Source organism: Phoxinus phoxinus (assembly GCF_949152265.1).
Source record: "Phoxinus phoxinus genome assembly, chromosome: 5".
Taxonomy (NCBI): Eukaryota; Metazoa; Chordata; class Actinopteri; order Cypriniformes; family Leuciscidae; genus Phoxinus; species Phoxinus phoxinus.
This window is the reverse complement of record NC_136880.1, coordinates 27012095-27031775: the sequence shown is the minus strand read 5'-3', so window position 1 is coordinate 27031775 and position 19681 is coordinate 27012095. Positions and strand designations below refer to the sequence as shown.

Sequence of the window (19681 nt, the reverse complement as noted above, 5' to 3'; positions counted from 1 at the left end):
ATATGAAAAAAATGAATGTAAAATTGAAAGAATGTTGCATCAAACCGTGCGTCTACTGTATGTAGATTCTCTCCAACTACAAACAGTATAATTCATACAGATCCACTTTTCACTTTCTTTGTACAAAATTGCTTAAATTTCACATACAAGTCCTCTATTGTATGTATAGCATGCAGTTTCAGGATAAGTGTCACCGTGGATAAGTGGTGGAGATGAGAGCGCATTGAATACATTCTGACTGTCTCTGAGCTAGAAAGAGCCAAGGTGGGGATGGCAAATAAAGCTTTTCATTTGAGCCCTGCTTTGATGTGCTATATGAGGTGGATCAAAGACCACACTGATGTGTCTGTCCTACGGCACAGATGCTAGGAGAAATGCCAGTCAGTGTATTGCAGAAGAATAAACAAATAAGTTTGTAATGTGCCACGTGAGCCAATAAGATTAACATTTGTTTTGACTTTTTTAACAGTCTCATCATTCAAAGTTCAAATGATGCGTATTTCAGCTGAACAGAGCTTGCTTGTACTAGAATATTTATTATATCTAACCTAAAAGGGTGAAGATGAACAATCATTTTAATTTAATCTCAATGTTTTTACAATAGAATGTATGTTTCTGTTTCACTCTGCGTAGTTTGCAACAATAAGGATCATTGTACACACTTGAGCGCAGCTAAACTATATTTGCCACAATTCAGGTGCTTCAAGGATGCTAATGTAACTGATTTAATATCTGATTCAAATGAAACCTTGCTCCATTTTTACGTTGATTTAACTGTATCCAAGTACTGTATCAATTCAATGGTTTCCTCACTATATCAATGCACAGTTGTAGTCTCAAGGTTATGTCACATGATCCTTCAGAAATCATTGTATGCTATATTTGGTGTTCAAGAAACGGTTCTTATAAATAATGTTGAAAACAGTTGTGCTGCCTAATATTAAACTATGATAAAAAAAAAAATTTTTTTTTTAAATGCAAGTCTTAATTATCACTTTTGATCATTTTTATGCATCCTTGCCAATAAATGTATTGTTTTCCTTGAACAAATCTTACTGACCCCAAATTTTTGAATGGTAGTAGTGTATACAGCTTATGTTTTATGATTATTTCAATCAACCCACAACAGTTCATCTACCATATTTGAGCACCGATTGCCTCAATGTACTAAAGGATGGATCAGTGCCAGCTACTGTTTATTGGTCCCAACGGCAAACCTGCAACCCGTGAGTAAGTGTTGTTACTCATTTCAAATATGAAGAGGGTGATGCATAAGACTTATGCGTAAATTACCTTAGCGAAAATGGCCCCTTTAGTTCTAAAGGTTACAGAGAGGGTGGAGTATTGTGCAAAACTAAATTATAAACTTGTATTGTGGTGGAGAAAAAAAAGTTGTGAAAAATATGTACAGATATTTGTAGGCAAATTTCATACTTAAAACATGCTTTCCAAGTGATGCACACTTTCAAATGCATCTAATTGAAACATGCTTAAAGGGGTGGTTGAGTATGATTTAACTTTCTAACTTTAGTTAGTGTGTAATGTTGCTGTTTGAGCATAAACAACATCTGCAAAGTTACAACGCTCAAAGTTCAAAGCAAAGGAAGATATTTGCTTTTAAAGAAATAGTTTTTTAAGGACTACAACAAACGGCTGGTTTGGACTACACAACTTTCCTCACGGGTTAGTGACATCACCAACCCTAAAATGTACATAAACCCCGCCCCTGGGAACACACAGTCCATGTTGAGAAGAGGGAGAGTTGTTGTAGTCGAGCACATTTGTGAATCTGCTCAAACTAGCATCCATCTTTTCACATGCAATAGAAAGTCACTCTGTGTGCATCTCACAACAGTTCCTATACAAGCGATTTATAGATTATCATGAAAGAATATCCTAATTGAAGATAGTTAACACCACATCAGCAACATAAATTCATCAACTAACCATTCAGAGACGTCCTGTTGCATTCTACATGTTGTCACTTCTTCTTGAGTCTCTCCATCATTATCTGAATCAGTTTAATAAACATAAAGGCAGAACAGTTTCTGTCATTTTAATGTGTGTCTGCGTGAGGTAATGGAGCTGCTAACACACGAGCTCTTGAAACCCTGCCCTCTGGGTCGGAAGCAGCAGCTAATTTGCATTTAAAGGGCCAGACACAAAACGGTGCGTTTTTGCTCACCCTCAAAAAGTGACAACTTTAACCAGTCCCTCCAGAAAAACGCGATTATGCGATTGCATGATTCAATGCATAATCCGCCAAAGTCCGCATATTTATGCGGGGGGTGCCTTTTTTCAAATACGCCGCACTTTCGCCGCATAAATTGCCGATTTCCGCGCGCAAAATATGCGGGCTTGCATGATTTCATAATTCCCGCATTTTCGTTGTAAAAAGTCACATATATCTTTGCAGAAAGTTGAAAAATGTTGCGTTTACTTCACACAAGCGCAGCCATTTGCCCTGTTGCCATGGGAACGCTATGAAGTGACGAAATTGCGCGACATCATTGAAAAGCTGCAAACCCCGTAATGCTGATGAAACCATGATGAAGCCCGCAAATCATTCTCATTTGCCAACAAACATAAACACAAAAGACCGCGCAAAGCAGTTTCGCAGTGTGTTACATGACAGTGGGGGCAAATTATTTTGTACTCCGTGCAACTGCGTGTTGGACCACAGGCGGAAGTCGACGCTGGACAACCACTTTGCCACTTTGTCATTTTTACAGAAGTTGTAGCATATTCATTTTGTAAAGCTACAGAACTTGTTCGACTCATCAATATTTTGTAAGTTTGAGCCATGTGTTTATTAAGGTCTGAAACAATACAAGATGAGAACTTAAATACTGTATTCCCAGCACTTTATGTGAGGTAGTATGCTTGCTTATCATAGGAAGTAATAAATGACTCTTTACATTAAAGTAGTAGCCTAGTGAATAGGGTGTTGGGGGAAAAAAATGTTTTTCTCTTTTTCATCAAACCGCAGTTTTTGCAAGTTCCCGCAATTTTTGCAAGTTCCCGCAATTTCATCGCATAAAATTTCATAAATATCCCGCATATTCCATCACATTTTTTAAAGAAAACGTGCCGCATAATCAAGGATTTTTGCCCGCAACAATCACTAAAAACCGCCGCTTTTTTCTGGAAGGACTGTTTAACATGTTATATAAAAATATCAGTGAGGTATTTTGAGCTAAAACTTCACACACACACTCTGGGGACATCGGAGATTTATTTTACATCTTGTGAAAAGGGCATTTTACCACCCCTTTAAAGGGTGCACTGTATCACCAGATTTTTTTTAAAAATTGAATTTAGGTACATTTGTGAACTTGTGAATAAATGGTATATATATATATATATATATATATATATATGTTTCTCAGTTCAGTATATTTTCTTTATTTAATTCAAATATCATTGCAGGAAGCCTTGCCTGTTTACATCAGCTCAAAGCCAAAGCCATCTTCTCAGAAACTAGGCTACTTTATATTTGTTTTCAGTGCAGTCTGAATTATAAATAATTTGTATTAGCTGTGAGGACAACTAGTCAGTATGGTGATGCATTCTAACAAGATTCTAAAAGCATCTCAATAATCAATCATTTGTTTTAAATATAAATACTTTAAGAAAGTTTAGTGAAAAATAATCTACTTTTTTTTTTAAATGTAGTTTTATATCTAAATGTAAAGGATCCATTGAGTTAACATCCACAAATGAATAAGCGCAAAGATTCAGGGAGCAGGCTACACTTTGAACTCCGAGAAAACACTATTTTAAGGGTAACTCTCGCCAAATTGCAACCTAGGCTATTTTTTGTTAATCTACCCGAGTCAAACATTCATGTAAAAGCATAATTAGAAGGGAAACGCCACTTCTAAGAATGACCGTATTTTCGTTTTCGGTCAAAATGCCTTTTGAATGGGAGTGCTAGGGGCACTACAATGATAGCATTAAAATCGCTATTTTTAAAACACTGAGGCTCGATACAACATGAAACTGTGCTTGAAGCATCACCAGGGGCTCTACACATGAACTCGAGCATTGACAACATTGTTTGTGTACACAAAGTTTACTAAAAAGAAAGGTTTTGCACGTCTCACTTTATCTTTAGTGTTTCCGGTGGCTGGAATTTTGTCAGTCAAAAGTAGTCGATCTCCGAACGCAACGTAATGAACTGACTCCATATGAGGAAATGTCATGAACTTGTAATTCCAATGAAAATCATGATAACTTAGACACTTAGCTCATGGCAATTTATATGGAAAAAAGCTTTCCATCTTTACTCTCTTCATGTTACGTTGCATTCAGAGATCGACTACTTTTGACTGACAAAATTCCAACCACCAGAAACACTAACTGTACAAAACCTTTCTTTTTAGTTAACTTTGTGTACACAAACAATGTAGTCAATGCTCAAGTTCATGTGTAGAGCCCCTGGTGATACTTTGAGTACAGTTTTATGTTGTGCCGAGCCTTCTTAGTGTTTTAAAAATAGCGATTTTGGTGCTATCATTGAAGTGCCCCTAGCACTCCCTTTCAAAAGGCATTTAGACCTAAAACTAAAATATTGTCAATCTTAATAGTGGCGTTTCCATTCTAATTATGCTTTTACACGAAAGTTTGACTCGGATAGATTAACAAAAAGAGCCTATAGGTTAAATTTTGGCGAGAGTTACCCGTTATGCTCCGCTGCTTTCTTCGACCCTCTCTGTCTCTGGTCCTGCTTGTGCTCACTCAGTGTGCAGTGTGAGAGGGGGAGTGGCCAGCGGCTAGAGCAGCAAAAGCCAATGTGTGCTTTAACCGATATATTTAACGATATCTTTTGCATTTCTAATCCAAACAAAGTCAAACTTGGCAGTGCACTTACTCGTGCTCGTAGCAAGACACCTTCCAAGTTTGAAATCCATCGGACTAATGGTTCGAGAGATATGCGAATAACACACAAACACATACACACACACACACACACAGACGTACCTGTAATTTATAGATAGATTAACTATCTACGTATCTAGATGAATTGACTCGATTGAATCAGACTTGTGGCTGTGGAGTTGGGTCTGCATTTAAAAAAAATCTTGTTGGAAAAAAACAGCTTGTTACCGGTAATGCTACATCCTTTTGAAAACCGCTGTAATGTTGCTGGACAATTTACTTAAGGTTTAGTTCTTGTTAGGCTAGATAAACTCAAAGTAACTAGCTCATTTTCTATTGGAAGTGCTGTCAACGCAGAAGCATGCTACCAAGAACTGATGACAGATGGATGGTGAATGAAATGTTAATGGATTCAAACTCCTTACCCCATGTCTGGGCACCATTACAGAGATAGCAATGCGGAAGCATCAACTGCTAAAATGATTGAATGTCACAGTTAAAAGTCAAAGGAAAGACAAAATGTGTAGAGAAAACAAAAGCAAAGTAATAACTATATCCCTCCTTATTTTGGTTCTTGGCATATTGCAATGTTGTAGCATGTGTTATTTCATACAACGCCTCCTCCTTTTCCTCCTGACAGTACCACGCCTCCACCTCCTTGTCTTTCTCCCTGTGTGCCTTCCCTTACATTACTCTTGGACAGTTCTTCTGCCAAGACTAATGATTGCACATGGGCAATTTTTTGTCACACCCATGGACCTGTTAGCATTTCTAGCCAATGCATAAACAGTACATTCATAATAGTAGCATTCTCTCATGTTTATTGCACCTTTTGCAGTTTTTTGCAATGTCATTCTAACAACATCAATATTGTAAGCAAACTCATGAACAGCTTCACTAACACGGCCTCAAACTGTTCCCTCATATGAGTGCTGGCCAATGCATATTTGCACACTTTGTGACGAATGCACTAAATTATGGGTTGCCAAGTGTAACCTGACTAATTTTGTGGACTGAATTAATCATTGCACTTTAATGTATTTCAAACACATTGAGACACAAGGCAGTTGCATTTTGTCAGCGAAAATGTGAAGTCAGCACTTCGTTTTGTGCATAAAACTCTAAAACTAAAAGCAATTTTGTTCATGAATTTCTTCTCATTTCATGCACATAAGGGTGAATGTACTTCGCAGATAACAGAAAAAAAACATTACATCACAAAATGCTTAATCTGACTCTATTATGTTGACATGATTATGTTGTACAGTTTCACCAAGTACTGTACAACATGTTCCTGGATCAGCATCTTTGTTAATCCTGGAACAACATAATCAACCAATCAGATTTGAGTTTAAGTTTATGTCAAGTTTAGGCTTACAACCAGGGTTAGGTGCTTCTACACCAGTATAATTCACCTATTAGTTCCCTCGGATTTTAGGGATAACTAAGGTTAGGATTAAATTTTTAGGACAGGAATGTTGTTCCAGGAACTTCAAAATATGTAAACCTGGGAATGTGTCTAACTTGGCAAAGTCAGGAAGTGCCAGAAGTTGCAATAGTGTTTTCTTCACTATTTCATGATCTAGACCAGGTGTTTTTAAACTTTTTTATGCCAAGGTCCCCCAAATGTGATGATCCTCTAGCAAGGGATCCTAAAATATAATGGCATCTATATATTATATTATATTATATTATATGCATAAAGACCCATTTGTTCTTGAAAAGTATAAAAAAAATAGAAAAACAATGAAAATGAGTAAATATTATCTGAAAAGTATACTTTAAGACACTGAATATAAAATAATGTATGTCAATAAAACTAAATAATAATTATTAATCAGATATAAACAATAATGCAACATTTTATTTTGTTTGTTTTTTCTTACATTTTTATGCTTTTTAAAATTATTTTCTTTGAACAGACCCCCTGCCACCATCTGTCCATACGTACAGTCCACACAAAGTATGCCAGATCATGGTAGTCTGCTGCATCCTCCATATCCAAGAACTCTGTACATGATGAGATACAAATTAAATACATTATGTTTTCAAGTACAGTATATTTAACATATACATTTAACATATTTTGTTGTTTGAATAACATTAATGACTCAGACAGTTATTTGAGGCTGCTGTAACTTTAAGTGAATTAATCTAATATACTGTCACACATCCGGTTTTCACCGAGCTGTTTATGATCACCATATCCGACTGTATTTACGTGAGATAGTCGACATGATGGGCCTTTTGACAAATGTGTCTGTATTTGGCCATTCAGGCGCAAAGAGAACTGAATGCGGGATTGCGTGCTGTCTGTGAGAGTGCCTCTGTTTGTGGCATTACCCGATTAACCTTTATTGAATTGGACATTAAAACAGCACAGAGATCATGCGTGCAAATAAACAGTGCTGCCATCGGCACAGTTCATTCTCTTTGAATTCCCCTTATGATGCCATTTTGAACCCTGCATCTATCATTCTTACTGTCCAACATTATCTTTCAAAAAATCAATAGTCTTGATTTATCAGTTTAAAATTGAGCCGGAATGGAAATGAATGCTCTCATGTGACACTGAGCTTTTCTCATCAACAGGTTGTGGCGGCTTTGCATAATAAATTGCAAGGCTTAGCAGACATGGCCAATTGATTAGCAAATTAAGAGGCGTTCGGTTATGTGTGCACAGACAAAGGCGTGTTTGGCGCCTGGCAATAGCTGTCGAAGATTTTGACTGATTGTTATTATTAGTGAATTTCAGTCACGCAGCACGATTTATCAGCACCGCTGTAGCATCCTGCTGACAGGACCTCTTCCTCTCCAGAAACACAGCATTAGCGGTGGATCTGACTCACCCTGTCTCTCCCTCCTGCAGGGCTTCACGTGAGGCTGTTCCGAACAGACTGACTGAATGTTACTGCCAAATTACTTCTGCTCGATTCTTATATTCATGCCGCAATGTTTCCCGTCTGTAAGGTATTTTAATATTTGGTGTGAACAACCAATTACAGATGTAAATTCATAAATCAGGCTGATGAGCATTGGGCTACGTTACGTTTGACGCTTAAATTTGACATTTCATGCCAGGGCTTAATTATATAAGAATCTGAGGCAATCCTTTCACCACAGAGGAACCCCACTAAGATCCCAATACCCCATTGATTGAAATGATAATTGTCTGTTTGCAGAAAGAGCCCAGGTGCAGTGACATTTTGCTGGTTTACCATGAGCATCAGAATTGCCCAATCAAGGCAGTGCTCCAGCTGACAGGCCTGGTGAGGAAATTACTAACACTTGAGCAACAGATGGCTTTGGCCTCCACACAGTCTGTGTGGCCATCATGGATGCTCCATTTGGGAGGGTTTTGGAGGAATTCTCTCTGTGCCGCCAGCGCTGGCTTTCTAATACAGATTGTGGTTACAGTTTCATTAGTGAGGGGTACAGTAACTTAATAACAAATGTATTGAAAATATATTGTTGAAAATATGATGGAATATCACAACGCTTAACGCACATCAGTAATATACTGAGATATAAACTGTTGCTGCTCAATTGTATGTCTGAAACTGCTGGAAAATGTTTGGAGGAGATGAAAGGGCCTGGCAGACTCATTTTACTCTCATAATCTGATATATTTCTGAGTGGCACAGGATACTCAAGAAAAAATATAGAGCGGAACTGTCTGTAATTGATTGAATCATGAAAAGTGGGCTTACTTGGAGAATGGAGCCAGGTGGCTGCAGCGGATGGCTTGAAAAGGATTGGTAATGTCACCTAAAAAGGATCCGCATTCAGAAGTGGAGTAAGTACATTTTTAAGAAAGAGTACGAAGACAGGCATTTTTTTTCTCGAAAATAAAATACTCTGATGAATGCACAATAAGACCTGGAAAGTGTATTAAGAGAGTAAATAGAGTCAATTTCATGTTGATTTCCAGTATGGATACAGTAGGGAGTGCGGTGCTGGGGACTTTTAATTTGGTGAATATGAAAGGAGGAAACATGTAGACATGTTTGATTGAATGGAGAAAGACTGTTTAGGGAAAGACCTGTAGATCTTTTGTTAAACAATTTAAATGGACAAAAGGGAGATGGAACTTTTCCCATGATCCAAGATTTACAACCATTTGTGTGGAATTTTGGTCGCAAATTATTTTTGTAAATAAAATGGTGGATTAAAGCAAAATGAACAAAAGTCTAGATGAGATCAATCTTTTTTTTTATGATGATGCAATATAGTGACTTCTTTGTAACATGATTATATTAATATTCATACAGTTTAAGGTATGTATATTTGTACAATTTTAATTATTATGTATACATTACCATTCAAAAGTTTATGTGACACTGAAGACTGAAGTAATAGTTCCTGAAAATTCAGCTTTGCCATCACAGGAATAAAATACATTTTAAAATATATTAATAGAAAAGTTCCATCATTTGCGTGACATTTACCAAAAGTGTTAGGACAATCTGACTCTACTGTGTTCTGCCCAAGGTGCAATAAAAATGTTATGTTTAAAGTTGTAGTATACTCATAATCTCTGCCCTTGTGTTGTAGGTTAATGTGAGCTGTGTGTAATGTAGTGATTAAATCAAGCACATCTTAGTGGTCGATCAATCCTCTCTCGTTTGCCCAGCTTTGAATCTGATGCTAATAGCTATTTTTGTCAGATAGTGTCTACTGCTGTTTCTTTATAGTTCAGGCCTGATGGTTTGTTCCATCTATTGATGCACTCAATATTAGCACTCTTTTTGCAGATACAGGTACTTCAAGGCAGGAAAAGAGCAGTATCAGTACAGTATATTAATTAATATGGTCTAATGGATTTTTATGGAGAACATATGTAGGCTTATTAGAAAAATGTGCCTCTAACTACAATTCACTGCAGTTTCCAGGTGAAATAGGCACTCCTGGCAGTTAAACAGCAACAGCTTTTATTCCTATTCACACAAATTATGATCATTTACAGGGCAGATTATTGATTAATGAAGACTTTTTTTGTGTGTTTCCTTGCACAATGCTATGTTATGACCTCACTGAAGAACACAGCCCACAAATGATGTAATCATTCGAATTGGTTCACCTGTTTGTGTGGAGTAGGAATTATGTCAACAATGATTCTCTGTGGTATCTCACATGCCTTTGTTTTGAATCCAGAATACAATCCCATCAGATGCTACAGCTGATGTGAGAGCTCAGACAATTCTGGTCATAGTCACACGGTCAGGGATTAAAGTATGTGTACAGCTTAAGGTTAAGGTGGGCCGCACATGGGAGTGAAGAAAAGGCTGCATGTGTGAATTTGTGAGAACTTCAAGGGCACTAAGGCGGGTAATCCCTCAGTGGTTTCTCCGTTGGTTCTCAGAACCATGAAAAATCTTTCAATCTTTTAGGGAATCATTGGGAATTTTCATGTTCTCCCAGATGGAGGCAGGGTGGTGCAGCCTGGCAATCACAACATAGCCCACTCACACCAGGAGCTCTGGGGGATTTTGTGCACATCTGCTGTTCAGCATAGCTTGCCCTTGCCCTAAGCGTCCTTCACTGCATGCTCTGATGGTGGCTCATGTAAAATGTGGGGGTTGTCTGGTATGGAAGATGCAACTTTGAGTTTTGAAGAGGTGGAGATACCTCTTCTAGTACCTACTCTAGTGTGATTACGGCAAGGTCAGACCCATCTTCATGGGTCTTGGGGGTCATCCAAATGCATAAACCGATGGCTTTGTAGAGAGCTCTGCAGTCATCTGTTCCTCAGCAGACTCAGGCTTTTAGACAAGGTTATTTTGTCAGTCATTGCGTAGGATGATAAAAAGCCTGTCCTCACTTAAAGCGAACCACGGGCTCTGCCGGCAATGCTTGCCTCCATTATTATGAGAGATTCCTCAGAGATAGAATGAAATCTTTCGTTATTGACCTTTTCAGTCTCTGAATGTTCTATGATGTTGCGCTGTGTTGTGATGCTTTCTTGAAGGCGCTTCAGATGCTCTCCGGCTAAGCTGAGGTGTTAGGGATCAGAACGGAAAGCCACTTTATATTCTCCAAGGCTGTAATTTATGTGTCTTTGTCCCCAGCAAAATATAAACTTCATTTACGAAGAGTTTTCGTGAAGGGAGTTTGAAGATAGGTGACAGATAATGTCTACTTATTTATTGTGCTTGTTATCATAATTTCTGTTCAAATTGATACAGGGTCAATAGCATTTAGGGGTGTAATATATAAAAGGAGAAAAAAATCACATTTAAAACAAATAGCAAGTTCTTAGAAAAGTACTCTGTGTATTCATGTATATGAAAAAAAGTCAATTTAATGACTTAAAGAATGTCATGTGGTGTAACCAAAGAAAAATGAATACCATATTTTCCTTAAAGGTACACTGTGTAGTTTTTTTTAAAGTATTTTATTAGCTAAAATCAATGTCTTTATTCATAAATTTTTCCTCAATGGTGTACAATTACATCTCCCAATAATCTGACTTATCCTCGTACGCAAAGAATTTCTTATCTTTATTTACATGGGACAGGTGACTCCACGGAGGCTTCCATGTCGTTCCGCCATCTCGAAAAACTATAATAGCAGAGAGGGACAAAAAGCACTAGGCTACCTCAGCTCATTTCGACAATGTGTTTTCGTTCAGAGCCAGCGTAACGTGACTGACACCAGCAGAAATGAACAAGGAGAGAGGCGTAATGCGTGTCACTACCCCGGTAAATTTGAAAGGTTGCCCTGCACGGTAGACCTACTTCATAATTCAGGATCATACTAATGCCGAGCCACAGGAGAAATGCCAAAATTGTATTTAAAAGAAAACGTGACCGGCAAATTCAAAAACCGAGGGTAAATAACGGGATAGCTTTACCCAGGTGGAAAGAGCTAATGAAGGAGAAAGACTTTGAAAGGGACTCTGAAGTTGCCTGCGTTCTTCTAGACAGGTAAGTCAATGTTACTGTCTAAAATGCAAGCTTTTTTTCATTGCTTGGTTGTGTAATTCATTCATAGGCAGCATAACAGTAGAACATGTATAGTTAAACACGACAAAGGGCTATTGTTGTTATAGCTTCTTGGTACATAACGGCTACCGTAGTTGCAACACGCATTTGAAAAAGCAAGGCACTAGAGAGCACTATTCGTTTGAATGCAAAATACCATTTCACCGCTAGATGGGAGAAATTCCTACACAATGTACCTTTAAATCTTGAATACAAACAAGTGTACACATCTTAATTGTTATTTTCATATCGCTACATGGCATTTTACAACCTTGTCATGTCAGAAAAGGTTCAAATATCTTATATTTTAAAGGGACAGTTCACCCAAAAATGAAGATTCTGTTATTGTTTACTCAACTTCAAGCTTTTTTAAACCTGTATACATTTCTTTCTTTGGCTGAACACAGACTAAGATATTTTGAAGAATGTGGGTAACCAAACAGTTGACGGTATAGCTATTGACTTCCATGATATATTTTTTTTTTCCATACTATGGAAATCAATGGCTAGCGTGCACTTTTACCACATTCTTCAAAATATCTTTGTCTGTGTTCAACAGAAGAAAGAAAGACATACAGATTATTTGTGTATCCGATTGGAATCTGATCTAAAATGATTGACCGTTTTCTGGAATATTTGCATTGGTTTCTATGGCAATGACGTTGTGATGATAGGTATAAGACAAAAAACAACTGCAACATGGAGGGGTTTGCAATACAGATGTTGCCTTATTCACAATATTATATTATGTAGCCGCCGTGCTGAACTACTGCATGAGGACTACGGTGAGGCAGCGTCAGAAATGTATAGTCATCTCCGTCGTCTCCGACGGTTTTAAAATATGTCTCTTATATTGTCATTTTCCTCTCTCCGACACTTTACAACAACACGATCTTGTTTCAGCAGCGATTTTCAGCATGTTTCCTATATGTCCTATGTTTGTAACGTGGAGTCAGAGGCGTTCGAATCCATTTGCAGTACTTTATTAGATGAACACAAACACACAGAAGATTAAACACAGGCAGGCAATGAAGCACAGGAGCGATCCAGAACTCGAGGTCAGAAACAGGCAATGGACGAGGCAGGCAGCAAATGTTCTTGAACAGAGTCTGAGGAAACAGGCAGGGATAGAGGAACCAGGGAAATCAGGAAGACTAGGACTGGGAGACAGGGAACAAACGCTGAGAAATGTATGCATGGGCAAAACAAGACTTCGCAGAGAACAAAGGGGAGAAGGGTCCAGATTAAAGGGAGCTGAGTGTGCACAGGTGACAGAGATGACAGTGATGATGATGACCAGGCAGGGAAGGACGGTGATGAGATGGTGAAGGGAGTGATGGGAAGTGCAGTCCTTAATACTGGGGGGAAAGTGGTCTGGACAGACCAGGAGGAGGCGACGCAGAGCGCTCCGTGACAATGTTCCTATATATCTGATGTTTACATTTTACATGCAGTGAGAAAGTCACATAAACCACGCAAAATCCGATCAGAGCTGTCAGACTGAAACAGATTTCCAGAAATGCGATTTGAATAGGATTTCAAATCACTCGAAAATCACTCGAAACTGATCTTTTTTTAGGGAAGTTGTGTTTTACTCTCCAAAAAAATATATTAAACATAATTTTTCATTTGTAAATTAAAAATTTGCTGCTCATAAAAGTGGTGTATTCTGTCATGTATGTAGAAATTGCATTTATAATGTACTGTATGCCTTTTTTGAATGAAATTGATACATACGACAAAAGAATGAGTGCCACATTATTAACTGTCCCCAGATTGGATTGTGTCCGATTGGTGTCCGAAACCATTGTGGACTTTATTGAGTGCACTCATTCAATCCCAAAATGCAACGCGATAACGAGTGTACAACTGATGTATGCTCAACGGCTGGAGAATACCCATAATGCACTGTCAGAGTCATGCCGAATGAATTCCCGCATCTCACCAGAATATGGCGCCTGCAGCTGAATCATCCATTTTACAAACCGCTGGTCCAATGTGGCTGCAGCGTACTATCATACAGGTATAAATTCCTTTTTACTCGATTATTAAATTGTTTCATTAAGATATTATACATGCTAGTTTCAATGACAGAATTCAAGATACATCTTTTCATTGCTCCTGGAGCTGACAATTTGCTAAGTTTCAACACCAAGCACATTTTATGCAGAAGCTCAGCCATTCCGGCGCACTCAGTGTCCGATTTCACTTTCTCTTTTTCATTCACTCCTTTTCATTCACTCCCAAGTGGACGGTGTAATGTAGAGAATAGTGAATGAGGGTTTAGGGGGCGATTTCGAACACAGCCCATGCAAGAGTCTGTACCAGTTGCTCATGTTGCATGTGCTGAATCCAGACCAGTTAGCGCCTGTAACTACATCAATATTTCACGCAATGCATGCTATGTTAAATAGTAAGATTCACTACATAATGACCCTGGAAATAATCACACCATTCCAGTCTTAGTCCAGCTGAGAATGAAATTGCTTGCACCTCCAAATTACTCATTACTGAAATGTAGTTTTCTCGCCTAATGGAGGCGCAAGGTCGGACATCATGCAGGAATGAACTATGTTGAAAACTCCAAAGGTTTTATAATAAACTTTGCAAATGGGCTGCTTGCTCAAAACCCTGTATATCTTTCAAGGTTAGCATGCCAAAACAGATTTTACATTCTGTTCCACCCAAATGAATAACACAACTAGTGAACCTTCATAATAAGTCCTGTGGAACATTAGGATTTATTGCAAGCAGATGACTACATTGAATCCCTTCCACCTTTAGTTACAAATGAAATACATTAACAAAAAGCTTTTATCCAAAACGGCTTCAAAGCGTAAGTATTAATTTAAAATCTGATTACTGTATGAGGCTAGTAATGATAAGCTGAACTTTAACAACTAGCCTAAAAGTAGTGCTACAGTACATAAAAGACTATTATAGATACACGAGAGGACTAACTAAATTGCAATAACAGTGGTGCATTTGCAGTGCGTAACAAGCTATACAATAGAATCCTTTATTTATTGTTAACTTAACATTTTTATATATTGCATGAGCTTGCATTTTATTCGTTTCTGTCATGTTCTTTCCTAGTATTAATGGTTTGCATCATGCAGTTCAGATATTTGAAGATCAGGATTTTCCAGTAATTTATCTTTATTTTTTCCTCTTTGTCTTTTATTTGAAGTACACCCTAAAGGCAAGGCATTATCAAGCTGAGGCTTTGGGTATGTGATGATCAATACCATTAATTGCTTGAGTTTATTATGCCCTCTCATATATATATATATATATATATATTTTTTTTTTTTTTTTTTTTTATTAAAATGATGTTTATCATGTAAAAGGAATGTGGAGGTTGAAATCATGTCAATGTGAAGGGAAGAAACATATGTTTTGAATGAACCGTTCTCAACCAACACGCCTGATATGCCTTTCCATGGCTTTATTACTTGACATTAGCAGATTTTTTTTTTTCATCCTAAGTGACTTATATTATACTAATTGCATGGACACCGTCTCTGGAGCGTCCTGGGGTTAAGTGCACTTTTCAACACCACAATGGTGATCGGAGATCTCATTAAGTCTCTGGTTCATGGACAACGCTCCCTCTCAGCTGCACACATTTCTGATGTCGCTCCCGCATAGAACCTAAGACAATCCGTGCGGAAGACAGAGTCAGAAATGTGTGGAAAGAAGTTTCTTGAGAGTGAGATTGCTATTAAATTAGAGCTAAACGAATAGGCAGCGTTTCAGCCGGAGTCGATCCACATGTCTGCTAATTTTCAGTATGGAACTGCATCTGTGGGAAGTCTTGAGCATGGAAATATTAAGCACTGATTAATTTGTCAGATAAGGACAATCCTAGAAGAGGATGGAGACTTTCAGTTCTTACAGGCAGAAAATGTCAGGATGGGTATAGTATGTTTGTACAGAGGCTGTGTCTCTTATGCTTCGGAAATAAAGTAAAAACAGTAATCGCGATTTATAAGTGTCGAAATCATGACGTGTATGTTTTTTAGGGGTGCACCAAAATTTCGGTCGCCGAAAATTTCGGCCGAAAATGGCATTATCGGTTTCGGGCCGAAATAAAAAAGCCAGCCGAAAATGTCAACCGAAAATGAATGTCAACCCGCGCCCTCCCATCCGCGTGCAAGCGCTTAGGTTTCACTCACGGTCGAGCTGTCACTCGTCACCCTCCCCTCCCCTCCGTGCTCAAGCAGGTTTCACTCACAGTCGAGCTGTTTGCACGCGTCTGCAAAGATTGAGCATGTCAGCGGTATGGAAGTATTTTAAAGTTTCAGATGAGGACAACCAGCGCCGCCGCTCCCACCACGCGCATCATGCGCTGTGCATAGGGCACCAAGAGATGAGAGGGCACCAAAAAATTGCGTAATGAAAAATCAATAATTATAATGCCGATATTATTACAATACAGACATCCCAAGTCTCCCGGAAGTTCCGGGAGTCTTCCGCATATTGATAGCGGCTCACTGATGCCCGCGAATTGGTTAAAATCTCCGGAATCTAGAGCGAGCGCGCCCGCGAGACAGAGACTGTGCTCCAAACCGTGTAGCGTGTGCACGGCAGAGAGGGAGCGAGAGCAATAGACAATTATGTTCACGGTTCTCTGATGTTCGTTTATGGTCAAATGACATGCAGGTAAACAAATATTTTTTAAATCTTTGATTTACTGCATAAAGCGCATGTAATATAAAATAAATATAATATATAAAATATTTTAGGTTTTGTTATGTAACTGTTAGTGGTAATACAAGTTTGATGATTATTCTATTGGGTTGTGATTTTTCATTTCAGATCCATTACAAATTAAGCAATATAAATAAATGTATATTAAAGTTTTTAAAAGAAGCCATTTTCGGTATCGGTTTCGGTTTTCGGCCAAGTGCATCCTAAATGTTCGGTATCGGTTTCGGCCCAGAATTTTCATTTCGGTGCATCCCTAATGTTTTTTATTTAAATTTTTTTTGTATCCAAGTCCCATTAATATAAATACTTTTGCTCAGAAAAAAAAGAAAAAAAAGAACAGGGAACACTTTTCAAGGGTTACTTTTGCATGTTAAGTTGTTGTCATTGTTATTGTTAGCCATTGTTAGTCATTGTTAGCCTAGTCCACCATCATTAGAAATAACGGATGCTATAATATCGATCGTCTTCATTCCCTTAGATTTCATTCCCTAATTGAAACTGCAGATAATTAATTCAAACAACATGCATTTGGTTTTGTTTTTATTTCAAATGGAAAGAAAAATATTTCTATAAACAATGTCTGGCCAGGAATTTGCTGTTTAATGTGAGATTGTAATTGAGGTAGCCAATCAATGGTCTGAAGTAATTAGAAATGACAATATCCTCAATTTGATTAGAGGCACTTACTGGCGTTTTTCAACAGCATGTGCAGGGGGAGAGAGAGCAAGAGAGACGCAGAGTGCTTGGCTAAATAGAGTGCTTTCAGAGCAATGGGCTCTGCTCGAGAGGCTTGCCAGCAGAATTTAATGTCTGTAAAAATTTCTTTTGATATCGCTCTCCAATACAACATTCTACTTTCATTTCTTCAAAGGATAGCATAACTGGGACATCTTGGCATTAAATGCAGATTTCTGCTGAGCAAGAGTGCAAAATCACAGGCTTTGTAAAGATTCAAGTGCACAGTAACCAAAACAGACTCACGACAGCTTCATCAGAAAATAAGTCACACTGTCATCTTTTTTTTTCTTTTTTTTTTTGAGTGCGTGTACAAAGGATTTTGTACGAAGTTAGTCTGATTAATTATTACAAATAAGAATTTTTTTAATTTTGTGTTTTTAAAATTGTGTTACTTTTTATGGAAAGTAACGCGTTAGGTTTTTCTCAACTGGGCTGGCCTTTCTTGTTTGTTTTTTAATAACAAAAAAAGTTATATTTTTGGCCAATTTAAAGGCTCTTTCACACCAAAAGCTAAATGAATAAGCCTCAGACTGAAGGAAATGCAAATTCCCGCCTGTACAGTAGAGGGCGCAGCTCAAACAAACCTTTCAACTGTGCTGCCATTCTGGATATCAGAAGGATAGGATGCAGTAGAAGAATGTTCAACACTTACTTCAGCATTTAAAATAAATTGGAACACAAATGTGAAAAATGTGATGTTTAAGAATATTTTTATTATTAGTATGGTTGAATTGGATCATCGGAGGTCAGCAGCAAAGACATTTATTAATAAAGTGAGATTAAATACATGAAGTGTATTTGTGTTATTTAGCATATTTAATTATTGCGGGTTTGCATCAGCTGCATAGTACACGACATGAGTGTACAGCGCGCCGAGCTGGCAACAATCACACTTTCGTCTAAACGCAGACTGGAGCTTTCAATATTGCTGCTATAGCTTCGGATGGAAAAAAAAGGGAGAAAATATTAGTGTGCAAATGATTTGGTGAAAAGCAGAGAACAGCACATCCATTCCTTTCAACAAAAAGTGTGTGTGTGTGTGTGTGTGTGTGTGTGTGTGTGTGTGTGTGTGTGTGTGTGTGTGTGTGTGTGTGTGTGTGTGTGTGTGTGTGTGTGAGAGACTCCCTTTAGAAATCATTCTAGAATGCTGATTTGGTGCTTAAGAAAAAAAAAAACATTTAAACCGTAGTAAAAAAAAAATTCTGTATTCTTTGATGAATATAAAGTTTAAAAGAACAGAATTTATTTGAAATAGCAATCCTTTGTAACATTATAAATATTTACTGTCACTTTTTACCAATTTATTGTGTCTTTGCTATATAAAAGTTTTTTTTTTAACAGATTACTATTGATACATTTTATATAATATAAATATGCACTTTTTACATTTACACTATGTTATTGATATGTTGTTTTATGCTTGATGGTAAATCAATTATGTCAACAAATATTTTGGTTAATTGAAATAAAATAGAAAATTGAACTTAAAAAAAAAAATTTCTTCGCAAAAAAAAAAAAAAAGAAAGCTAATAAAAATGAGAAACAAAAAATTACAAAAATTAAAACTGATTTATATAATTATTTTATAATATAAATACTGTAATATATATACATACTATAATACACTGTACATACATATTGTAATATATATATAAATACTATAATACTATATAAATAATACTAAAATAACACAGGCTAATATGATGGGCAAACAAAGCATCATCTTCAAAAATTCAATTACGCGTTGTCACATTGTGATGGACTGCCAGAAAAATGTAGTATTCTTTCTTATTATCTTCAAATATTAGCAAGATATGCAATTAATTTGATTGAGTAATCTACATATCATGTCATTAATGCGATTACAAATTTGAATCGGTTGACAACCCTAGTTCAAAGACAGTATACTAAAGGACCATAAAATATTAGCTGTAAAACAGATGTTTTGAAGTCAACAGCAAAAGCAATCTTGCAGTCACAGCTCTCTTTCCAGACTGACATCTGACAAGCTTGTCAAAAGCTTGTCAAATTTCTAATCCTCAGTCGTGGCTGGCACAGTGTGTCAGGTGAAAATTAGGAAGCCCAATTGCTGTATTGAGATGAAAAGCTGCCCACCAGCTGCGGCCACTGGATCCATGATGCATGTTCGTTGAGACTGACAGTAGTTACATTGTTTACAGGACAGTGGAGCCAACTGCTCAGTGCTTTGCTGAAGCAACAGACGTACTGTGCCTTTGTGTAGTTGCCTCGGAGCTTTGATTCTTTGTGTGTACATAAGCCTTGATCTTAACGCATAGATTCGTCTGATAAGCATCGAGGAAGTGGCAGCAATGTTAATGACCCGTCCGTATTCATATTCAGATCAC

The 19681-nt window shown here is 37.5% G+C and overlaps 1 long non-coding RNA gene across 1 annotated transcript in view; it reads left to right on the top strand.

Moving 5' to 3' along the window:
* Nucleotides 1-19681, top strand: part of LOC306998092 — an 81681-nt gene that overhangs the window by 21094 nt on the left and 40906 nt on the right. The gene's annotated exons all lie outside the window — the stretch shown is intronic.